The sequence below is a fragment of the Symphalangus syndactylus genome, chromosome 18, assembly GCF_028878055.3.
Source record: "Symphalangus syndactylus isolate Jambi chromosome 18, NHGRI_mSymSyn1-v2.1_pri, whole genome shotgun sequence".
NCBI lineage: Eukaryota > Metazoa > Chordata > Mammalia > Primates > Hylobatidae > Symphalangus > Symphalangus syndactylus.
In genome coordinates, this window is record NC_072440.2 from 105,391,339 (window position 1) to 105,417,522 (window position 26,184).

General features: G+C 44.6%; 1 protein-coding gene across 12 annotated transcripts in view; it reads right to left on the reverse strand.

Moving 5' to 3' along the window:
- The window catches only part of RNF144A (ring finger protein 144A), a 163,486-nt gene that overhangs the window by 133,741 nt on the left and 3,561 nt on the right, over positions 1-26,184 (reverse strand). For 9 of the 12 annotated variants that reach the window (XM_055251524.2, XM_055251529.2, XM_055251528.2 and 6 more), the window contains exon 2: positions 5,357-5,556. The gene's annotated coding sequence lies outside the window, so the exon portion shown is untranslated. Of the gene's footprint in view, positions 1-5,356; positions 5,557-13,567; positions 13,716-26,184 lie in introns of those variants that run through there. The other 3 variants (XM_055251527.2, XM_055251525.2, XM_063622849.1) reach the window with 3 other exon arrangements.

Genomic DNA, 26,184 nt, shown 5'->3' on the forward strand with positions numbered 1-26,184 from the left:
ATCACCCATTCGACCATCCAGAACCCTTTTGTTTTGAATCACATCACTACCCTTGACACATCTGAATGGTTCTCCCTGCCCAGGAGACAGATTCTACCTCCTCCCGATGGCAAATCTTCAGACTCCAGGCTCCAAGGGGCCCCCCCGCCCTGCTGTTCCAGGGCCCAGGTTCTCCTCATCTCTTTCCTCACAGCAGGCTCAAAACTGCCTTGGTTGTGAGGATTCTTCTAACAGTCAGCATCCATTTCTCATTGTCTTAGTTTCACTCTGGCCTGTGCCCAAGTTTTGGGAACTGGAGTCCACTTCCTCAGCTTGTCAACATTACCCCCCAAAAAAAATCAACAAAAAACCCACATTCTTATAAACAGAAGTCGGCCTGTGTCTCCTCATTTATCCTGGGGGCCTCAAGCATGGGACCTTGCACATCATCAATGCTCATTAAATGCTAACTTGATCTTTCTAGAGAAATCTATACTGCCCTAGAAAACAGGCACTTGCTGTTCTCTTGCCAGTAGTTGTCTGTCCCCCTCCAACTTGGCATGTATAAACACCAGGAAGGCTCGGAGCAGACTGACCCAGCAACAGACTGACTTAACATCACAGCCTAGAGCACAGAACATGGAGGCGAATGGCCCAAAGTCTGAAAAACAAAAGTAAACAAACCCCAGAAAACTGTAACTGAGCTGAATGTGGAAAATGTGGTTATGACTGATTTTAACAATACCATCAGCCGCTGCATCTCAGAAGAGCATCTCTGTTTCCATTTCTAAAAATACTGCTCATTTCTACACATCGGGAACTCTGAAACCAGGAGGAACTAGAGCAAGGTATCGATCTTTTCACTTCTAGTTCATGCTTTAAAAATGACTTTTGCCCTAAAAGCCAGCTAGCCAAAAGCAGACCAGCAATGAGCCAGCCACATAAAGCTGCAGTTTCCCAAACGTGGCCGGTCCAAAGGCTGAGTGACGGCCAAGGTCAAGTTTTTAACCAACGATTTCTTTTTAAACTACTGATATTTCCCACTTAGGAAAAACAAAACAAAACAGAACAAAAACCTGTATTTCAAAATTAGCTACTTCAATCATAGAAGGCTGGATTGAGGCTGGTTTATAGTCCATGAAAACCACCTCTCTTTATAAATTCTAAACATTTAAAAAATCTTTGCTCGTGCTGGAATGTCATTTTCTAGTATTTTGGCCACTTCACCATGACTCTTTTGTGAATATGAAGCCATTTCACAGTTCTTGGAATTTGTTTGAGACAGATTCCCAAACAGAACGTCCTGGGAGGTAGGCGTGGCCAACAGAGAGAACACAAAATTCCACTTGGCCTCGTGATGAGTTTTCTCCAGGGTTCTTTAATGTCTCCCTCACACCTGAGGAGTCCCTATCTCAGGGCCAGCTAAAGCACTGCAGGGAAAAATGCAATAATCCTAATATGTTAAAGTTAAGATTAAAAAATAAACATAAAATTAGAATGCACTTATCTTCCAAGGAATGGAAGAGAAAGTGGGAGGGGAAACTTCAAATGGCAACTTTCACAACTTTCACATCTGCGCCACAGTGCCCCAGCCAGGAAATGCAACAGTGACACCTTAGCAATGCCTTCCCAGTATCACCAAAGGGGTAAGCAGGCAATCAGGTAAGGGGAGGGGAAGATCTCTCCAGGAGCCCTTTTAAAGTACGGACAATGAAAACGTGAGGCAGGATGACTGGGAAGCCAAGCCTTTGGGAGAAACACTGGAACTTGCAGCACCCACAGACACCCCACATTCCGGGTTCCTCACACCACCTCAGATCACTGCCCGTGCCACTGCAGGTCCCTTCTCCATCGCCCCGGCCCCACAGTGCCCGGCCTCCTCCTGCATCTCCAATGGCTCCTCCTCTGCTCCTTCCTCCCTCAGCCCCGCTGTCCTCTCTCTCACTTCCCTGTCTCAGTGCCCTCTGAGATTAGGATCCTCTCTCCCTTGGCACACACTGCCAGCTCCAGCCACTCTTCACTGTGTCCCTCTCAGCTTGGCCAAAAGATCACTCAATCCTTGACCTCCTGCACGCTTCGACTCCCCAGCAGGGCTATCTAGAGAGGCATGCGGTCACCCAGAGTGGCTCCTTCAGTCTGCGGCCAGAGCTTCGAGTGGGCTGTGAATGCTTCAGGTGACCGCTCTGTACCTCCATCTCTCTAGAGGACTTTCTGCTGCCTCCTGGTCTCTGCAAACTTCTAATCCCTCCTCCATGTAGCATGCTCAGATGCTGGCTTTGACTCCCATTTCACAAAGAAAGGTCGATAATCAGAAGAGAACTGCAGAGCCTCCTCCTCCGAGCGCCTCCCATGCATGTATCTGTCATTTGGTCCATCCCCACTGCTAACTGTCCACGTTCCTCCTAAAACCAGTAACTCCACTTGTCCACAAACCCATCTCTCTCTCCTACTCAAGAAGTGTTTTCTGCAGCCCTCCATCCCACACAATCAATATCTCACTCTCTACTGAATCATTCCCATCAGCATCTAAACATGCTGATAATGCTTCCAATTGAAAAATAATTCTCCTAAGCTTATTTACCCCACCAGATACCACCTCAAACTCTGCTCCCTTTTGCAGCAAAGCTCAACTGAGTTGTCTACAATCCCTGTCTCCACTTCCTCCCCTGCATTCTTCTCTCCAATCCAGCTTGTGTGGCCACAGCCACTGGACCACTGGTCCTGGCACTGACCCGAGCCTCCACTGTCAGTCCTCTCTATGCTCCCGCTTTCCCCGCTTCCTCCCTGGTGGTTCCCTCTTGTTCTCCTTTGCTGGCTTGTCCTCTTCTGCTCCTCATGAAGCTGGAATGCCCCAGGGGCCAGTCCTTACAACTCCTCCCTTCTTTCACTGGGGATCTCATCTGATCTTATTCCTTGAAATACCAACCAGAGGCCAAAGACTCCTATCACATCTCCGGCACAGACCGCCCTCTTAAATGATCAGATCTGGATAGGACCACCCACTCGGCGTCTCCATGTGGGTGGCTTATAATCTTCTCACACTCAGCAAGTTCAAAACTGAACTTTGAATCTTTTTAAATTGAGATGGAGTCTCGCTTTTGTCACCCAGGCTGGAGTGCAATGCTGCGATCTCAGCTCACTGCAACCTCCGCCTCCCAGGTTCAAGCAATTCTCCCGACTCAGCCTCCCGAGTAGCTGGAATTACAGGCACCTGCCACAACTCTCAGCTGATTTTTATATTTTTAGTAGAGACGGGGTTTTGCCATGTTGGCCAGGCTGGTCTCGAACTCCTGACCTCAGGTGATCCTCCCATCTCGGCCTCCCAAAGTGCTGGGATTACAGACGTGAGCCACTGCACCCAGCCTCTGAATCCCTTTTTGCACCCAAACCTTCTCTGGCTGCAACCTTCTCCATCTCCATTGCTGACAATTCCATCTAGTTACTCAAACTAAAGTCCCTGGAGTCATTACAGACTTTCCCCTTTTCCTCATATTCACAGCCACTCTGGAAGGACATGGTAAGGGCTCTCTCTTCAAACTGTATCCAGAATGTGGCCACTTTTCCCTGCTGCTGCTGCTGCATCTGCAGAGTGTGCCCCACTGTCTCTTGTCTGGATTACTAAAGTAGAATTCTCCAATGTCCTCTGAGATGGTCTCCTGGGTTTTACTCTTGTCCTCTGCCCTCTCCAGTGTCCTCTGAGATGGTCTCCTGAATTCTACCCTTGTCCTCCACTCTCTCCAGTGTCCTCTGAGATGGTCTCCTGGACTCTAGCCTTGTCCTCCGCCCTCTCTAATGTCCTCTGAGATGGTCTCTTGGACTCTAGCCTTGTCCTCCACTCTCTCCAATGTCCTCTGAGATGGTCTCCTGAATTCTAGCCTTGTCCTCCACTCTCTCCAGTGTCCTCTGAGATGGTCTCTTGGACTCTAGCCTCGTCCTCCGCCCTCTCTAATGTCCTCTGAGATGGTCTCCTGAATTCTACCCTTGTCCTCCACTCTCTCCAATGTCCTCTGAGATGGTCTCCTGGACTCTAGCCTTGTCCTCCGCCCTCTCCAGTGTCCTCTGAGATGGTCTCCTGGACTCTAGCCTCATCCTCCGCCCTCTCTAATGTCCTCTGAGATGGTCTCCTGGACTCTAGCCTTGTCCTCCGCCCTCTCCAGTGTCCTCTGAGATGGTCTCCTGGACTCTAGCCTCATCCTCCGCCCTCTCCAATGTCCTCTGAGATGGTCTCCTGGACTCTAGCCTCATCCTCCGCCCTCTCCAGTGTCCTCTGAGATGGTCTCTTGGACTCTAGCCTTGTCCTCCACTCTCTCCAATGTCCTCTGAGATGGTCTCCTGAATTCTACCCTTGTCCTCTGCCCTCTCTAATGTCCTCTGAGATGGTCTCCTGGACTCTAGCCTTGTCCTCTGCCATCTGCAATATCCTCCAAGATGGTCTCCCGGATTCTACCCTTTCCTCCACCTTCTACAGTTTATTCTCAATGTGGAGGCCAGAGTAAGCCAATTAAAATGAAATAGACCCTGCTTCTCTGCTTAAAACCCTACACTGATTTCCCATCATGAACCTAGAATTCCCCAACAGCCTGCAATGACAGGCACAGCCAGGTCCCGCTATGTCCTGCCCAGTCCCAGCTCACAGCTCTGTGCTGAGTCCTTCCAGCAAGGCTGGCCTGGGTGCTCCTCCAGCTGTCCGTATGCTGCAGCCACCAGCCCTTCTCTCTACAGCGCTCTTGCCCAGATGCTAAGTGGCTAGTTACTGCACCTCCTTAAAGTCCATGTTCAATTTCACCCTTAGAGACCTCCCTGACCACTCCACTTAAAATTGCAACCTGCCCCGTCCTACTAGACACGGTCTACTTTTTCTTTTCTTTACAATATCTAGGCCTTGTTGCATAGCATATAATTTGCTTCAGCTACTGTCAAATGAAAATTGTCTGTCTCTTCCTGCCTGTCCCTACCCCCATCCTCCACCTGTATTCCTCACACAGAATCTCTGTGAGAGCAGGCACTGGTGCTGCCTCACTGTGTTCTGAGTTAGAACTGTGCCTGGCACATGCAGGAGCTCAATCCATGTGTCCTCTAGTGAATCAGGGAGATCTAAAACAGGAGACTCAAAGGATTGTTATAAGCAGCAAATGAATAAACCTGGAAATCTTTCCAAAGTATAAATAACTACAATGGCATAAAATAATGTGTTGAACACTATCTTAAAATTCATTCCTGGGAAACCTACTAGAAAATTGCCTTTATGGTGTGGCTTAAGAGGTATAGAAAAATCCACCCAGGCAGGCCTACTATCTTTTCCAACAATGGCCTGAGATTCCACTAAGAAGAGATCAATGAAGGTTGGCAAGCCTTCATTTTCCGAATTCAAAGTTACCTCTGAGAAGTCCAGAGGGGAGGAGAGGAAATGTCTTCAGGCCAGGTCCTGGTGTCCTGCTGTGCTTATGCGCACTCAGATGGCTCTGCCCTCAGGTCAGGCGCCCACAGGGAGAAGTGGGAGAAGGTCTCTGGCACCAGGGCTCCCTGCAGAGCTGGGGGAGGCTGGGGGCATGTCAGACTCAGCAGGGTACTGGATGTCTAAGAAACAAGAGAAGAACACAGGCAGTTAGAGGAGCCCGGAGGAGAGGAGCAGGGTACAAAGCCTTTCTTCAAGCCCAGAGGAAAGGCTACTGACATTAGAAATCTTATCCAGTGAGACAGGTGTGAAGCATAATAGTACACTGCAGAAAAAACTGAGGTTTACTATGTTAAACAAAGTCCACCAAGAAGTTAATGAATAAATCCATCAACACAGACAATTCTGAGATAACAAACTGTCCCTCGATCTTCATTCTGTCGCCTCCTTTTCAATCACAGCCATTCGTCTTTGCCCAGTGAGTCTCCTATACAGAGAGGTGCAAGTCAACAGAAACACTTGCTTCTCAGGGCAACCATGAGAAAAATAACTCAAAAGTATATAATAAAATAAAAATAGAATTAAAAGAGGATAAAAAACAAACTAATGAAAAAGAAGGCAAAATGGAAGAACAGAAGAACACAAATAACATTAAGATCCATGGAAGACGAATAGTACAATGGCAGACATAAATTCAGCATTATCAGTAATTACGCTAAATGGTTTAAACACTCCATTCAAGGGCGGGAATTGGTTGAATGAGTAACAACTATATGTTATTACAAGAAACATAATTTAGAATAGCACCAGAAAGAATACTTAGAAACAAATTAACAAAAGATGTGTAAGATCTGTATATTAATAACTACCAAAACATCATTAAAAGAAATTAAAGAAGCCCTAAAAAAATAGACATCCCATGTTTGTGGATGGAAAACATGTTGCTAAGATAGCAACACCTTCCAAACTAATATATTAACAGACTGATTAATTGGTGAATAGATTACATGTAATCGCTATTAAAATCAGTTGCCTTTTTTTTTTAATAAAAATTGACAAGCTGATCCTAAAATTCACAAAGAAATCCAAGAGATTCTTAGTAGCTAAAAGAACCTAGAAAAGGCCGGGCGTGGTGGCTCACGCTTATAATCCCAGCACTTTGGGAGGCCGAGGCGGGCGGATCACGAGGTCAGGAGATCGAGACCACGGTGAAACCCCGTCTCTACTAAAAATACAAAAAAAATTAGCCGGGCGTGGTGGCGGGCGCCTGTAGTCCCAGCTACTCGGAGAGGCTGAGGCAGGAGAATGGCGTGAACCCGGGAGGCAGAGCTTGCAGTGAGCCGCGATTGCGCCACTGCACTCCAGCCTGGGCGACAGAGCGAGACTCCGTCTCAAAAAAAAAAGAACCTAGAGAAGAAAAAAAACTTCGGGGAGTTACACTTCTTAATGTCAAAATTTACTATAAAGCTATATTAATCAAGATAGTGTAATAGTGACATAAGGACAGACATGTGGATTAATGGATTAGAAGTGACAGTCCAAGAGTAAGTATCTACATTTCTGGTTCATTGATTCTTGACAAGAGTATCATGACATTTCAATGGGTAAATGATAGTTTTTTTGTTTGTTTTGTTTTTTTAACAAATAGTGCTGAAAAACTGAATCTAAACACAGACCTTAAACCTTTCACAAAAATTAACAGCAAATGAATCATAGACCTAAATATAACAGCAAAATTTATAAAACTCTAAAGAATAAAACATAAAAGTAAATTTTTACAATCACAGATGAAGAAATGGTTTCTTAAATATGGCGCTAAAAGCTCAAACAAGAAAAAATAGATATATTGTAATTCATCACAGTTAAAAATGTTTGCATGTCAAAAATGCCATCAAGAGACTAAAAAGACAACCCACAGAATGCAAAAGAGCATTTGCAAATCATATATCTGATAAAGTCCTCGGATTCAGAATATATGAAGAATACTTAACAATCCAAAGACAACCCAAATGTAAATATGGGCAAAGGATTTAAATAGACATTTCTCCAAAGAAGATATTCAAATAGACAATAAGCACAAGAAAAACTGCTCTACATGACTAACCAATTAGGGAAACGCAAATCGAAACTCCAATGAGATGCCACTTCACACCCACTAGGATGGCTAGAATCAAAGGACAGATAATAACAAGCGTAGACAAGAATGTGGAGAAATGTGAACCCTTACACATTGCTGGGGAGAATGTAAAGTGGTGCAGCCACTTTAGGAAATAGTTTGGCAGCTCCTCAAAGTGTTGAACATAGAGTTGTCATATGGCCCAGCATTTCCACACCTATGTAAACACACAAAATAAATGACAATATACCTCCACACAAAAACCTATACAGGAATGTTCACAGCTGCATTATTCATAATAGCCAAAAAGTAGAAATGACCCATATGTCCATCAACTAGTGAATGTATAAAAAAAAAGACTGAGGCAAATCCATGCAATGGATTTGGCCACATAAAGGAATGCAGTACTGATTCATGCTACAACATGGGTAAATCTTGAAAACATTGTGCCAGATGAGAGAGAGAAGCCAGACACAAAAGGACATATATTATATGAAACTACTCATATGCAAGGTTGAGAACAGAAATCCATAGAGACAGAAAGTGGATCACAGGTTTCCAGAAGCTTGGAAAGTGAGAGAATAAGGAGTGAGTGCTAAGGGATGCAGAGATTTTTGGAGGGTACTGAAAAGACCCTGGAATTAGTGATGTTGGTAACAAAACTCTGTGACTATACTAAAAACCACAGAACGGTGTACTTTAAAACAATGACTTTTATGCTGTGTGAATTCTATTTTAATAAAACTACTATTTAAAAAGAAAGAAAGAGGCCGGGCGTGGTGGCTCACACCTGTAATCCCAGCACTTTGGGAGGCCGAGGCAGGTGGATCACAAGGTCAGGAGTTTGAGACCAGCCTGGCCAACATGGTGAAACCCCATCTCTACTAAAAACACAAAAATTAGCTGGGCATGGTGGCAGGCACCTGTAATCCCAGCTACATGGGGGGCTGAGGCAGGAGAATCGCTTGAACCCAGGAGGCAGAGGTTGCAGTGAGCCAAGATTGCGCTATTGCACTCCAGCCTGGGGGACAAGAGAGAAACTCCATCAAAAAAAAAAAAAAAAAAAGAAAAAAGAAAGAAAGAAAGAAAGAAAGAAAGAAGGAAGGAAGGAAGGAAGGAAGGAAGGAAGGAAGGAAGGAAGGAAGGAAGGAAAGAAAGAAAGAAAGAAAGAAAGAAAGAAAGAAAGAAAGAAAGAAAGAAAGAAAGAAAGAAAGAAAAGGGAGGGGAGGGGAGGGGAGGGGAGGGGAGGTGAAGAGAAACATGCCAAGTGGAAAAAATTTTAAAAGACGAAGTCTAGATTACTTCAGGTTTTCCCAAATGTTCTCTTTCTCAGTATAGCTTTTGTTCATCAGGACTGCAACACTATATGTAAACTCTGCTTAACTTTAGGCATTTCTGTTCGAAAAGCAAAGAACAAATTCAACTGCCTCTTTCTCTCTCCCCCTCTGCCTCTGCAGGGCCATACTAGTATTCTCAAAGCAGAGAATCAGAGGAGCAGTGTTTCCATCTGACCAGACAGAAGACACAGCCTGGTGGACAGGCCCATATGTCTTTTTGGTAGATATTCCCTCATTACTGCTCCTTTAGTAAAATAGCAAGCATTGCCCACATGCAACCAGAGGATGCTAATTATTTGCAACACTCAGGACCAGGCTGCTCAAGCTAAAGCCTTTAATGCCAACGTCTCTGCCAGCCGAGAGCCCTGACCCAGCCTCCAAACACCACCTGGCGGTGCAGAGCAAGCCTCTCACCTCCAGAAAGCTGTTCCTCCTCAGTCCTGAGCAGCATCCAGATACCCATTCCAGAAAATGGTATCCACTTTGTTGCAAATCTATTCTCTGCCTTTGCTTGGCAATAAATTCTGAGTCTTCAAACAAAAGACAATATAGTGTCTTTTACTACAGCTTCTGCCATTTTTCCCAGGTAAGAAGAGACTGTAAACAGAATTATAACCTCCAGCAGGAAGAAAAGCTCTCTGCTCAGCTGGTGCACTGGCAAATGAAGCCTTTCCCAGCTGCATTATAAAAAGATTTATAAAGAGAGCCTGGTCACAGAGCTTTCTGCCCAGAGGGGTGTGTTGGGAGCCCAGTGTGGCTCCTGGGCTGTTGGCAGGTTGCAGAGCCTCCTGTCCCCACCTGGACAGTGGCCCGTGGTCACACAGCTGACTGGCACCCGCATTTTCTCAGCACCAGCAAATGGGCGCTAATGAAGTGCCACAGCATTTCACTTGGTTGTTTGCCATCCATATTTTTAACAGCCTCCAGCCAAGCTGCATGTATACCCAGGTATCAAGAATTGTTCTTCATACTCCTCTGGTAACGAAGCCACACCAGTATTGAGTGGCCAGTCCCTCAATACTCAAGAAGCCCTCCTATTTTTAGTACCTGTTTTTATAGAACACCAGGAATGCATGTACTGGGTTTTAGCAGAAACATCTGTAGTAAATGTTCATGCACTCCTCCACCTTTTCTGGCACCCCGACCATGTGCTAAGACAGCACACAGGAGTGATAACAAGGTGAAGAAGATGTGGTCTCTGCTCTCAAGGAGCTCAGACTATCTAGGGACCTGTAAGACAGCACCTGGCCCTCAGTGACACCATACTGAGGCCCTCAGTGACACACACACACACACACACACAATTACTGTGTGTGACTTGAAAAAAATCTGATATACTGAAGGATAGGATGAGGCTTCTCGTTTCCTAACAGTGTGCTTGTCTGGTAATTCTAATACAATTAATTAATTTACACCTTTCTCGAAACACAGATGCTACTTCAGATTATGAACAAAAGACTCAATGGTTCAGAATAACCTGAGAAAATCAACCTGATGCAAAAACATATATTAAAGACATTATTTTATTCATTTCTTTCTTTCACCAAGTGTGTGTATATCAACATAGAAAAGGATGCTGTTGGTGATTTTTAAAGATTATATAGGATGACTCCTTGTTAAATAAAGGCTCTAAAATAGCAGCAGCTGAAATCACTACAATAAAAAGGCTTATGAGAAAAAAAAGTCAGTGACAACCACTCAAAACCTTTAGAACTTTGCAGCCTGAGTATTTATCTATACGCACACACACATGCATCTATAGATGCATGTATGTGTATACGTATGTATATATGCATCTATGTATGCACATGTGTGTACATATGTATCTATATGTGTGAGGGTGTGTGTATATATATGCCATCAGTTAGTGATAAGAGCTACAATAAAATACAACCAGGTAAAGAAAAGACGTACTATTTTCTTAGTCTTTAAGGCCTCTCTGAAGACGTGGTATTTTAAGTGAGTCCTGGATGAAATGAGCAAGCAGGACGTGAGAATGTACGGAGAAAGAACATGCTCCACAAACATGCTCACTGCTCCGCACAGGCAATAACAGTGAAGCTCCCCCCGCCTTCACTGTTCCCGTAGGCCAAGCCGCCCAAGTTCCCCAAAGGAACAGTGAAAGCAGTGAGAAACAGAAACCTGACAGATATTGAAGGTACCTCCCAAAGCATTTGATGGGAGAAAGGAAGGGAGGCAGGGAAGTAGGGAGGGAAAGAAAGAAGTCAAAGACGCTTCCAGACTTTTGTCCTGAACAGTCGTGTGAGCGGCACTGTCCATGACACGGATGTCCCTCAGAAGCCCTAGGGTAGGTGTGCAGATTGCCGTGCCGACAACAAGCATGGGCTCGTGGGGGTGGTCTGGTGACACAAAGTGAGAGGCCATCCCATCTACATGCTGTTAACATTACCACTGGAGGCTAAATGAGCTCACCTGGGCAGGGATGTAGACGGGAAAGACAGCAAAAGAGGCCTGAGGATGGAGCCATGGGGCCCTCGGATGTCCAAACACAGAGACGCAGCTCAGGGATGAAGAGCGACCAGTGAGGGAGGTGGAACGGGGAGCTGCACACAGAGGGTGGTGACCTCAGAATGGGACGCTGGATGTCCAGATTTTAGAAGAACTGGGTGTTACTGCAGGAATGGGTAGTTAATGTAAGACCACAGAGGATGACCAAAAGCAGGAGGCCAAAGAAGAAAGTGAGGGATCTAGTTTTGAAATGGCCTGCTATGCAGATGTTGAAATGGCTAAAGTAGTAACAGGAAGGAAGATGAAGACGGTGAATTAGTTGATGAACTCGTCTGTGAATGCGGAGGAGGACAAAAGGAGGGGTTATCTGTAGAAGGCTCAGAGAAGAAGGAAGGGGGATGGTAAAGCCTGATGGCACATGTCTCAAGGGAGAGGGGGATTTTTAGGGAGGAAGAAGGTGCAATGGCCTGGAAGTAGCAGTGAGAAGCACAGACAGCATCCACTCAACCTTGCCCATGTGGTTTTTTTCTTTTTTTTTTTGAGTGATGACCATGTGACAGTCACTGAACTTGGCGGTGATATGCACAATATTGGCAAAAGCAAAGCTACTGAAAAAGAGCTGCATCTTACAAAAGAAGAAACAGGTTAAAATCCTTGCCCAGGTCACATAACTGGTCAGTGGCAATCCACGTCCAGCTGCAGAGCTCCTGCTCTTATCCAGGACTCCCCAGAGTCTTCTATGCAGATATATTTAAATACTTCTAAGTAGTGTCTCAGAACAATAGAAGAAAGATGGGTTATTCACTAAACAGTTTTCAGATAAACAGCTATAGATGGGGAAAAAAATAGGCTGGAAAAAAAGATTAGGCTGGTTCCCTAACAATGCTAAAAGTGAAACTACAATTTTACTAGAGGAAAAAAATAACTAAAATATGTATAACCCAGCGGGGAGAAAGGCTTTTAAAGCAAACCTCAGAAATAAGGAAATGGTAAAGTTCTAAATACATAAAAATAATATTTCTATTTGGAAAAAATAACATAAGACAAGTAAAAAGTAAGTAACAAAACTGGGAATAATTATTCTCATTACATGTAATGAAGAATTAATACTTCTAATTTATAAAGAAAAATATCAATAGAAAACACTGCAATAGAAAAGCAGGTAAAGAATGTGAACAGGTTCACAGAAAGAGAAATACTAGTGGCTGATAAACATTTGAAAAGACGCTGAAACTTACTCCTAATTAAAGATGTGAAGTAAAAAGATACCATATTTCACTTGTCAGATCAGCAATGATTAAAAACCTCGATACTGTTGAATAAAAACCCAATACTGTTGAATGTGGAGAAGGAGGAGCTTTCATCCATTTTTTTAGCAGAACAACAATAGATGCCATTTTGGAAAATGACTTGGAAACAGATCAAAACATAAAACACACGTAACTCTGACCCACATGTGCTGCCCTAAGTATTTACTAGAGATACATTGGCAAAAAAAAAATTTCATGTGTATGTTAAAACAAAACAAAAACAAAAAACCCCGGAAGCAATCTTCACAACAGCAAAAACTGAAAATCTACTTACATACCCATCAATAGAAGAAAAGCTGAATAAATAATACAGCTATATGACTGAAGAATAAGCTGAACCTTGGTTAATATTTCATGTCTTGGCATGAAAAGATGTCTAAGATATATTAGCCAAGAAAAAGTCACACTACAAAAATACTTATACACTATGATCCCATTTGTGAACACACATTTAAGTTATATACTCACAATTTTTCTAGAAGAATTAAAATTTTAAAAACACTGTGGGCAATTGCTTTAGAATAAAGGGAATTTTATTCTCCATGTTTTTTCCTTTCAAAGTTGTTTTTTACTCTCTGCATTTATAACTTTAAATTTTTAGAGGCTAAAGACTTTTGATACAGTACCCATGAGATACTACACACTGAGAGAAAACAATTATTTTTATTTTGCCTCACCAAGGATTGTATCTCATAACATATTGCAAGCTCTAAATTAAAATCCCACAAAAACACAGCATTTTTTTGCATTGCAGCCTCCCTGAAGCAAATCCTTTGAGTAGGCTCTGCTCTGAAATCCACATAGAAATCCCAGTTAGTGGAGGCTCTTCCTTCTCCATGTCCTTTCTCCATCTTCTCCATAATGAAGGAACATTTTAGACTCTGTGCCCACTAGTGATTTAGACCCTGTGCCCGCTAGTGATCACAGCAAAATACTGCTCGAGAGAGACCCTCCCACTTACCTACAATTCCTTACACATACGTACATAAAGGGGTTCCAAAGGAATCCCTCCAATTATCTTCCAGTCTTTCAATTTCCAAGTCTAGGATTGTTTTCTTAGCTGTTGCTGAACTTGCAAGTTAGTATTTCAAAAAGCAGTATAGCTCTGTGCAGTTAAGCTTATGCAGCCGCTATAAGTGGAGGTTTTCACATGTGTGGTTTGTTTGACTTTACTATGAATAGAGGTCTTGTCCCGCTTCGATAAAGCACCTCTCTGTTTGCATGCATCGTATACTAATAGTCTGTACACTGGGAAACACAGGGATCCCTTTAGAGTTGCCCTGCAGTGAGTTATTCTGCACTTGTCTTCTCTGGGGGAAAACAAAATACACTCTTCAGCAGTGGAGACATTTGTCAAATTATAGCTGTGGAACAAACTCGTTGGTTCATTGGTTATCAATTAATTGAGTATTGTTTAAAATTCTCTTATTGTGATAAAAGGCTTTGGCTAATTCTGCCATCATTCCTGATTCTAAGATATCACTCATAAAAACGAAGCTGAGTCTTAGGCTTAAACTGCTCACAAAGAACCAATTGATTTACCCGACCGGATACCAAATTAGGCACAAAATGAGAAGCTTGTTATAGTAGAGGCATTACCACAGGAAAAAAAATAGTTTATTTAGAATGGTGAGATAAAGCACACACCAATTTTAAAGAACTTAGAAAGCAATTTCTTTGGCTATGTAATTTTGTAAAGGAATAAGGTAACTTAATATACTAAGGAAAAAAAATCTCCAAATAGCAATACACAGTATTTTCTATTTTTAAAGTGTGTGTAATTGTGAATGGTCTAAATATACCAGTTAAAAGGTACAGATATTCAGGGAGGGTAAAATAGCAAGCATCAACTACATGTTGTATTGTCTACAGGAAACCCACTTCAAATAGGAAGATTAATGTTAAAAATAAAGGGATGGAAAAAGATATACCATGCTAACACTAATCAAAAGAAAGCTGGACTAGCTATGTTAATTTCAGATAAAGCAGAGTTCAAAGCAAGAAAAAAATCATCACAACAAAGAGGGCCATCACAAAATAATAAAGGGATCAATTTTCCAAGACATAACAATGCTAAACATGTAATACCCTACAACAGAGCATCAAAATACATACGGCAAAACTGACAGAACTGCAGGGAGAAACAGACAAATCCACTACTAATAGCTGTAGACTTTAACACCCCTTTATCAGAAACGGACAAATTCTGCAGGCAGAAAATCAATAAGAACATAGTTGAACTGAATAGCACTAATAATCAACTTGATCTACTTGATAAAGAATATTCCATCCAACAATAGCAGAATACACATTCCTTTAGTTCAAAGGGAAGAGTCCAGGCCACAAAACACACCTTAAATGTAAAAACAAACAAAGAAGAAAACAAAAATCATACAAAGTATGCCCTCATATCACAATGGAATTAAACTAGAAATCAGTAAGAGAAAGATAGATGGAAAATCTCCAAATATCTGGAGATTAAACAGCACACTTCTAGATAACACAAGAGCCACTGGCATTTTCACCATAAATGTAAAACGAAACCACCACCAAAACAGAAAATTAGAGAAAAAAATGGAAATATGGCATTATTTCATCCTGGCTATCTTTACCTGAAAACTAGAAAAAAAAATGACATGGGTCAAATACTTCCATTTTTGTGGACCAGAGGGCAGTCTTTTATGAGCCAATGAAGTTCTCCACAGTGGACTCTGAATGCTGTCAGCAGGCCTGTCCCTCCCCGTTCCCAAAACCCAGCTTCCGACCTGTGTAATTCCAACAGTAATTTGTGAATCTGCATTTTGGACAGGCCTTCAAGGTTTTCCTTTGAAGTTCCATAGGCATGATTTCTTTAATCCTCAGAGGATTCCCACAAAAGAATAACCCTGGTACAATTCTCACTTTAGAGATGAATAAAACAGGAACATTTACAGAGAGGTCACAGGTCTTCTCACAAATCCAGTGGGGCCTGAAGTCTTGAGCAGGATCCTGTCTCTGTCCCCACGGTCTTGCCTTCTCTGCTCAAGCACTGACCACACCGCTGCACTAGGAGATGCTTCTGGACTCTGCTGGGCACACTGTCCCAGTTCTGACAGGAATAGTACTCAGTCAGACCTGCAGGTGCATGGTATCAGGTCAGCCTGGGAGGGCAGCCCTTCAGGAGCAATGTGGGTGCTTGCATGGCTTTTTCCAGTTTATTAATAATAGGAGGGTTTCTTCCTTGTTTCACTTCAATCCCACGGCAGCAAAATGTCCACTTACGATATAAGGTGGATTTATTGGTTGAAATATATATAGTTAGCCAGGCACAGTGGCTCACGCCTGTAATCCGAGCACTTTGGGAGGCTGAGGTGGGAGGATTGCTTGAGCTCAAAAATTTGAGACCAGCCTGGGCAACATGGCAAATCCCCACCTCTACAAAAAAATATAAAAATTTGCTGGGTGTGGTGGCACACACCTGTGGTCCCAGCTATTCAGGAGGCTGAGGTGGGAGGATTGCTTGAGCCCCAGAGATCAAAGCTGTAGTGAGCTGAGATTGCACCACTGCAGTCCAGCCTGAGTGACAGAGCAAGATCCTGTCTCAAAAAAATAAATTATATGTATATATACACGTATGTATGTGTATATATAGATAGATACACGTATTTGTATCTATCTATATATATATAGATAGATAGATACAAATATATATATATACAGATATATACACGTGTGTATCTATATATATTATATATATACCCATAGACGTGTGTGTGTGGTGGGCATGTGTGTGTATATACATGGAGTAATAAAATTTGTGTGGACTGAGGAGGTGACTGGATTTACAATTAATTTTTTACAAAACTAAAATAATTTACTTCACTAAAAATGAAATATAACCATAATTGAAAAATAAAAAATAGAAAAACTGTCACAACTCTTATGAGTTCTAATTCCTCTCCTCAGCACGTTTTTCAAGTTTGTACATCAAACTGCACAATTGTTGCTTACCATTGTTTTCACTTAATAATAGAAACATTTCCCATGCCCACTATCTCCAAAAATCTTATCTAATTAGAGCATGAGATTTACTTAGCTATATTTAGATGTTTTCCATTTGGGGCTATTATTCTTTAAAAAAACATAAAGAAATACATTTGTGCATCAAGCATTTATTTTTCTCCACCTTTAGTATCATTTCTTGGAGCTGGACTCTCCAAAGTGCAACTGTGCAAAGTAATCATGCCACTGCAAACAAAAATAACGCATCTTTCCTTAAGCCATCCTTTCACCCAGGTTAGGTCTAGAAATTCATTCTTTCTGCCAAGCCAACATGATTTATATTTATTTCCTTCCTGCAGCAGGACCCACTTCATCATATTAGAAAATGCACTTTTTTAGCTACTTTCTCTTAGAATTGTTTTTCTAAATAACAGTTCCACGCTTAACAAGAAAAACTTTATCCTATCTCCAAAGCTATTTATTATCACATAATGGTAGTTATATCGTAACTAAATTGATTTCTACATAAACAGTAGGTGTGGATAACATATAAGTCAATACCAGGTAATATTCAAATACAATTTAAAGTCTTCCAAACTACGATTGTATAAGCTTCACAATAATTATTTTTATTAGCACCTCAGCTAAGGGTTTTTGCCATTTGAGGTCAGTTTATAGACGTGTGGTTTGGAAAACCATCACATTGTGATGTTTCAGTAAAAAGGAAACACAGACCTTCAGGCAGGATCCCAATGTCCCTTATTTAAAATAAATATATTTATATATATATATATATATTGAGTTCAGTGAAAAGTTCCAGAGTGAAGTTCAGCATACCACGTCCTGTGCTGGAAATTCAAACTGAGTAACACCCACGGCTTAGCTCCAGGAGCCCAGCTCACTGTACATTCACCCTATGGAAGTGCAACAAATAAAATAAATGTCAAACTCTGAGTCTCAACTCCACTGTCAAGGAGAGTTGGGAAGCGATAAAATATGGTGGCGAGGGCAGTATTTAACTCAGGGACATGTGAATTCCACAGGTCTCATCTCTCTTTATGCCAAAAATTGAAAAGTACCCTCACATCAGGTTAAATACAATTTCTATGTAACTGCATGGAGTTTCAATCAAGTCAATAACAGTTAAATTTTGTTGACATAACGTCATATGTGTTAACATCAATTCCGTTTTTTTTTTTTTAATACTCTAGAGCTAATACTTGTTTCCAATTTTTTAAAATATTTCATTTGGCAAAGCTCACAGGCCCTCAGCACCAAGTCTGCTGTGTCTAGAGAGCAAATGGATACTGACTTCACTCCATGTCACCCCCAAAATGCCAGAGCTGCTCAGGGAACTGACGGGGCCTGAAGGGGCCATGCAGAACCCCCAGAAGTGGCAGGAAGAGGATGGGCCAGTTTCTGACCATCACCAAAGGCAGAGTGCCACAGCAGGAGACACTGGGGATGCTGGAAAAAGCAGGTGAGGAGGAAGTTCACGGGGAAGCGCTTGACCACAGAGGGTGTCAGGTGATAGGAGGCCTTGGAGCCAGCCATGGAGAAAAGGCCAGCGAAAGCCACAGGTTTCAAAGACGCAGAAAAAAATCTGGGGCAACTCTGAAGGCAAGGGCTCAAATGAGGAATGCGCAGTCGCCAGAAAGGAGGGGAGGAGCACGGAGGCCAGGGCATACAGGAGGCCAGTGGAGGACAGCGGTGCCTGGGCTAGAAGCTGGTGACCTGGGGGCATGTCTAGTATTCTAGACATGTGGGCTTAGTCTGGGGTGCAGATGTAGGATATGCAGAGAAGAGACAGGTATGGGAGAGGCTTCTCTCAACCAGTCTTCACTGGGAATCAAATATATGTGCCAGATCCACCGGGTGCCGTCTGCCCTGACCACTGAAGGCCGGGAGAATGCTAATGGTAAACACACAGGCAGGCAGTGGACCCAGAGGCGAAATGAAGGGGGCCTGCGGCAATGAACTTGATGCAAAGATGATGGACGTCAGGGTAGATTTTGACAATAGAGTGTTTTAAGGAAAAATGTTAAATTCATCTAGCCCAAACCGTCCATTTAACACATTTTTTTAAAAAGGCCCAAAAATGTTGGAATCTGAATTGAGACTGAACAGAGTTAAACTGGTTGAACAGTTGAGTCTGAATAATGCAGGCTACAGGAAGGACGTGCCCAAACAGGACAAGTGGGACAAGAGTCTGAACCATCCATAACTAACCTCAAGGCATGTAGGACGTGCCTAGTGACAGTGAAATGGCACAAACCAGACCCCCAGCTGCAGACGAGAGGCCCTGTCCATGCTGGGATCCCAGAATCCAGGGCAGGTAAGCACTCTAGAAGAGCTGGTCAAAAGGCTGGTAACCTGGAAAGACACACACTTCTCCAAGGCCCTCCAGATCAGCACTTCAGTCTGATGCAAGCCATATACATAATTTTAAATTTTCTGGTAGCCACATTTTATTAAAAAGCATGGGAAATTACTTTCAGTAATATATTTTATTTAACCCAACAGGGCCAAAATATAATCATCTCAACATATAATCCATATAACAATTATGACTGGGTACTTTACATTCTGTTTTTCACACCCAAAACCCACTGACAGCACAGCTCAATTGGGACTGGCCAGAGTTTAAGGGCTCCGGGGCCCTGCAGGGCCAGTGGCCACCACAGAGGACAGCCTGGCTCCAGGTCCTCGCTTCCCCTCCACCTGTCTGCATTCTGTTTTTCCTGCTACACAAGGAAGAAGTCCTGCCTGCCTCCAGAAAGCAGCCCTTATCTGCCAGGCCAGCAGGACACAGCTCAAGGCCTGATCAGTCGCCTAGGCAGGCACAGTCAAGCTGGTCCTCCCGAGGAAAGGCTGGATCCACTGCACGTGGCCAGGGACAGAAAAAAGACAAGGTCACTGTCAAGGAAGCAGAGCTGCAGGCCAAAGGGAGAGAGTCCCAGGAGTGATTGAAGTATTAACAGATAAGAAATGCTTCCCTCGGCCAATCAGCAGGCAGAAATTGGGGATTCCTTTGAGGAGGAGCTGCAAACACGTCCTTCTGAGTCTTACTCAGGTTTTCACAGTTGACAGCACAGTACCTGGCCTAGAGCAAAGGCTACACAAATATTTATTCAGCATATGAAAAACCCTGCACCTAAAATCCTGTGCTATTTCACAAACAAGAGAAGTGAAGAGCAGGCAATCTCACTGGACCAACACGGCTTCCTATGTGTTCTGGTTGTTTTTACTACAGTGAAACTGGACTCAACAAAGTACCGCAGATTTAAGAGATGAATCCCTGCCACGTGGACTCCAGAACGGTAAACTCTCCCTTGTTTCAGAAAGGGCACCCCCCACTCCGCCCCATCCCTTCCTCTCTGCAAGTCCTCACCTTCACTATATAGTCCTCAATGTGTCTTTGAATCCCTGGTACCAAGTAGTTTTTGCCAAATGATGGATAAAAGAACAAAAGTAAATAAATAACAACAACAATAGAAATAAAGAGTAAGATATTCATGAATATTATAGTGAAAGGATATGGTTGTTTCTGGACTCAAATGTCTTTGAAGGGAAAAGATACAGATTCAGTTCAACAAATATTTACTGAGCGCCTCCTACGAGAAGCCTGTGTGCCAGGTGCTAGAAGGGTACAAAGACGACCAGGACAGGACTGGGATTCCGGGCCCACACTGCACCCACACCAAACCAATTGATGGAACGCACAGGTGTGCGCAGCCCCACACCTGCAACCTTGAAGCCGCATGCACATGGCTCTGGGCCTAATCCACATGGGCTCCTGCTTTGCCAGGAAGAGCAGGTAAGAGAGGGAAAGGCAGTTTATCAAGGCCTAGCACGGCCAACCCCTGCACGGGGCAGTTCTCTCGCATGTGTTATCCGGTCCAGTCCTCCAGGACCTCCTCCCAGGCAGACCCTCATTTTCTCTCCTTCTCCTTCTCCAGGAGCCGGCCATGCAGCCCGGCTCTGGCACTGGGCCCTGAACAGAGTCAGCCACCAAACTTTTGGAAAAGCTTGTCGCTTCCTGACAAAAACGGACAGATGCAGCTGACACCAATGCCCCCACCTCCCTCGCTGCCTTAAACACAGATGTGCTGCAGCTGTGGCCAGCCCTTTTGCATCATGGGGCAAAGGAAAACATGCTGAGGATGGCAGAGCAGAAAGAAGAGAGAACCTGGGCTCTCAGTAACATCCCGAGCCGCTGCACCAGCGCCTGGAAGCAAGCACCTACCTCCAGTGCCTTGCTATTAAGGAAACAGAAAGCTGTAAGTCCTTGTTAGAAAGTGCTATGTCTAAGTCCTTGTTAGTAAGTGCTATGTTTAAGTCCTTGTTAGTAAGTGCTATGTTGCTGGCCAAACATATGCTAACATATCCAAACACAAACACTATACCTGATACTGGTACATATATATGTGTTGTGTGTATCGATGCATATGTATGTGTGTGTTTGTGTGTGTGTGCACACATGTGTGTGTGTTGAATCATGTCTCCCCCAAAGGATATATTGAACTCCTAACCCCTGATGCTTATGAATGTGACCTTATTAGGGTGTTTGCAGATGCAATCAAGCGAAGATGGGATCAACAGCGTTGGCCCTAATCCAACATGACTGATGTCCTTGTGAGAAGAGACGCACCCCCAGCGCAGAGACAGAGAGAGAAGACAGCCACATGAAAATGCAGGCAGATATTAGAATCATCTACCTGTATTCTGCGCCTTGAACCTGCCCTTTACCTGCGGCTTGCCCACATCAGATCCTGAGGTTCCTGCCTGCTTCTGTCCTTGGATATATGGGAACTCTTACTCTCATATCTGGCCACTTTCACTCCTACACATGATAACAAGAAGGAAGTAAAGAGAGCTTCTGGGGTTGAAGGAGGAGGACAGAAGCTGAAACACAGATGGTTTCTTAGGGTCTCACGACGGATTAAATAAAGAGATTTCTTTTTATTTTTCCTAATACACCTGGCTCTATCCACCACTCTGCCAGCCACCAAAGACCAGACTGGCTCAGTTTTCAGGGCCTTGGGTAGTGCTTCACTGAGACAAGAAGAAGAGAGAAGGACGTGCGATCTGTGAGTGAGATCTGTGAGCACAGAGCCAGCCCCATCCCATCCACACTAGGGATTACCATCACTCACTTCTGCCAAGTGATTAGAAGGAAATGCAAGTGTTTTAGTGAGGAGAGTTCAGATCTAAGGTGCCAACTCAGAAAGTCTCCTGGAAGCTCTTTGGACGCCACTGCCCTAGACTACAACACTCTAGTGCATACGCTACCAAAATTCGCCACGTGGCAATCAGGGTCGCCAGAAAACTCACAGAAGGACCCAGGTGCTTCCTGACTTTCTCCATCCATCAAAGAGCCAGCCCCAAGGTCTTTGCAAGCCTGCACTCTTCCCAAAGCAAAGGCTCCCTTGGAGCACACAGCCTGTGTTATGCTTGTGAGCGCACAACTGGCACCACAGACCACAGGCACGTAAGTTACTCAGAAAACGTATTCCTCAGAGACAGAGAACACATTGAACACGAAGGATGGCTCCTCACACACTTCACAGCACACTTAGCAGCTGCACTTCTTCAACTCCTATACAGGAAGAACCACAAGCATCTCTGGCCCTGTGGCCCTACCTGGCAAGTTCCTCCAAGGCACTGGCAAAAGCATCCCAGTGTTTCATGAGTCCTGCACTTGGAAGGGAGATGGAGGCCCCTCCTCTGCTGCTCCTGAGGGTTCATCCAACAGCCCTGTGTCCTCAGCATCCTCCAGAACAAACCCTGACCGGCCTGGGTCTTTGCCCCGCTCTGGGACAGCTCAGAGCGCCCCCTTCTCTACACTCCCCAGCTCTCCAAAGCCCACCTATGCTGACTCCCGTTTCCACAATCGCTTCCTCACCAGACTCCCAGGACACGCGCTCAGATGGGCACATTCAGGCGCTTGGTCCTAACCTTTCCACATTATGCATCTCCCTTTGCTGGATGAGGAACATCACAGGCAAAGGCCACCTCATATGCTTCCTGTGCATCACAGAGTGCCTCAGGCCCCAGGGCCCCCCAGCAACATGGCCATGGAAGTCTCGCCAGCTGTTACGCTGGATCTCACTTACGTGGTGTCTACACAACCACGGTACCCAGGATTCTCTCTCTGCATTTCGGGCCACCAGGCTACATTCTACCATCCTCACCCCTAAACCCAAGCAAATATTCCCACCCAACTTCTGAGATCTTACGGTGTATTGTTCTGTGACCTGACCTAAAGAGAGAACCTGGTTTGCTTGGATCATGGTGGAATACAGAATTTACACTCGAATTCCATTTCTTCATTCATAATCTGTTCCAGGCTTCCCTCTTGAACCAGGTTTCTCTATCTTGTATTCAATCACTTAACAAAAATCCATTCAGAAAGAGCATGATAGGCACTGAGAGAACGTAAAAATGAGTAAGTTCCTACCTGTGCAGAGATTATAATTTAGCAGAGGACATAAGATGGTTACGTAAATCACTAAAATTAGATTAGAGAGTTTTAAATGCAACTACAGGTTCTGAAAAAAAAAAAAAAAAAGTTGCTATGGAAGCACCTGGTGGGGAAAACATTTGTGCCTGGGAAGAGGAGAGAGAACGCAGGCACCTGGGCCTGCAGGACCTGGCCTGGACCCTGGGGCTTTAACTCCGTCGCAGTTCTGCTCCGTGTGGCTCCATCTTCTCATCTGTGCACTGCCAGTGTCAGAAGAGAGCATCTCCACAGTCACCCACATGGGCAATTTTACAGCTGGAAGGAAAGGCAGCATTTGTGATAAACCTTCAAGAATCATTAGGAAGCTGGCACACGGATGGTGGGAGAGCGTCCCAGGGCACACGTCAGCAGCTGCTGAGATCAGCCCTGGAAAGACAGGCTGGAGCCAACGCAGGAAGAGGCTGGAACACTCAACCGTGGGCTCACAGGTAACTTGGGCAACGAGCGTTGCTGGAGGTCTCTGAATAGAGAAGTGTTAACAGACACCGACAGGCTTAACACACAAGCTGCCCAAGAAAGTTATAAAAAAAAAAAAAAAGGCGTGCATTGATTGCAGCTTCACTGCATTTCCATTTCAGTGAATGTTTGAACTTGAGGAGAAAGTCCCCTCACGCAGACATCTGAGTATTTCTGTGGAGGGAACACTTCCTACCACCCAAATAGGGACATGAGGAAGTGCTGCTGCCTCCCTGGCAGGCCCCCTTTTGTTCAGAGGATGTGGGCAGACCTCACTGAAGAGGCTGTAGCAGGGGTCGAGCAGGTGGTGCAGACACCGGAGAGTTCACTCTAGAATGCTGGAAACTTGCAGAGGAGGCTGCAGACCAGTCAGTGATGGAGGGTGCACAGAGGGCACTCCTGCAACCCACCAGATCACCAGCCAGGCGGCACACCCTGGAGTCTGAGACACACTATGAAAAAGCAGGTCAGCCAGGTGCGGTGGCTCACGCCTGTAATCCCAGCACTTTGGGAGGCCGAGGCGGGCAGATCATGAGATCAGGAGATCAACACCATCCTGGCTAACACAGTGAAACCCCGTCTCTACTAAAAATACAAAAAATTATCAGGGCGTGGTGGCGGGCACCTGTAGTCCCAGCTACTCGGGAGGCTGAGGCAGGAGAATGGCGTGAACCCGGGAGGCGGAGCTTGCAGTGAGCCGAGATTGCACCACTGCACTCCAGCCTGGGCGACAGAGCGAGACTCCGTCTCAAAAAAAAAAAAAAAGAAAGACAAGAAAAACCGGGCGGGTCCCCTCTGCATGGCTCGCAGGAGGCAGTTGAGCTACATGCATTTTGCACTCCTCTGCCATCCAGAGGACCTTAACACACCACGCATCAACAATAAACATGCCCTGCTCCAAAGGATTACCTGAAAGAAGTTCTTGGGAAACCTAAAAAGTATTCCCAGGAACACAATGTTGTAAGAGATGTGCACAGTCCTAGGACAGACACAAAAGCCCGTTTAATCAATAAAGAGACTCTGACAACATCCACTTTCAGGACTAGGAACCCTTCCCTTTTGCTCCCACAGGCTCCCATAGGCAGAAGCCCCCAGAGCCTGCACCGCCATATCCAGCACATGCGTGGGGCTAATGTCTAGTTCTGAGGTTCCCAGTAACTGGCCCCAGGCAACTATGGGTCACTAGGAAGACATGGGAGCAAGGTGACTGACTGTAAAAACAATGGTTGCCACATTTTCTTAATCCAGTCTATCGTTGTTGGACATTTGGGTTGGTTCCAAGTCTTTGCTATTGTGAATAGTGCCGCAATAAACATACGTGTGCATGTGTCTTCATAGCAGCATGGAATACTATGCAGCCATAAAAAAGGATGAGTTCATATCCTTTGTAGGGACACGAATGAAACTGGAAATCATCATTCTCAGCAAACTATCACAGGGACAAAAAACCAAACACCGCATGTTCTCACTCATAGGTGGGAATTGAACAATGAGAACACATGGACACAGGAAGGGGAACATCACACACCAGGGACTGTTGTGGGGTAGGGGGAGGGGGGAGGGATGGCATTAGGAGGTATACCTAATGTAAATGACGAGTTAATGGGTGCAGCACACCAACATGGCACATGTATACATATGTAACAAACCTGCACGTCGTGCACATGTACCCTAGAACTTAAAGTATAATAATAATAAAATAAAAATAAAAATAAAAAACCAACGGTCACTATAGGTAGTTCCCCTGATCTTCCCCTGAACTCACTCTCCCACCAGGTACAACTGGAGGAGGAGGAAAGGAAATGGAGGGAACACAGATAGGGAAAGAGGCTCCAAAACAAAACAGTGAAAAGGAAAATGCACTGAAAGGACCTTCCAGGAGATGCCAGTAATGAAATTGGCTGTGTTACACACGGAAACCTGGGTCCAAACAGCTCAGAGACCACCAGCCACCCTACAAAGGCCAATGATAAGGCAGCTGGGCAGCTCAGCCCTGTGTGCTGGTCCTAAGTTCCCTGTCCACCCCAGGCTGTTTCTTGCTGTTCCCAGGCCCAAAATGTGACCTTGACCCTCTTAATTCGCCTAGCTAACTCTGACCCGTCCCTCCCATCCCAGACCAACAGCATCGCCCCAGCAGGCAGCCTCCCTGCCACCTGGGGCTGATCCAGGCACCCTCCTGTGGGTCCCACTGCACTCTGCCCTGACCCCCCATGCTGCCCTGACCCCGCTGTTCAAACAATCTGTTAATGTTTGAGCTTCCTGCTCCCTAGACTACAGCCTCCTCAAGGTCATGGGATCTATCCTTATCTGCAGGCCTCTGGGTTCAAAGCCAGGCTTCAAAATTGACGACGTGTGTGCGACTGCGACGTTGGATAACATCCCTGCTCTCTGCTTCACTCTGCTCCTCTGTCAGCTAGGGACAGCCACACATGCCTGTGCTGCGGGGCTGTGTGAGAACTGCATCCACGATCCAAGCAAAGCCCTGAAGATCAGGCAAATGCATAATGAATATTAACCATCGCCTCCTCCACCTCTAGTGCCAAACACACCTGAGATGATAAAATACTGGTTGACACACTTCATGCCATCAAGGAGCTTGCTTTTGTCTGGAACACTGC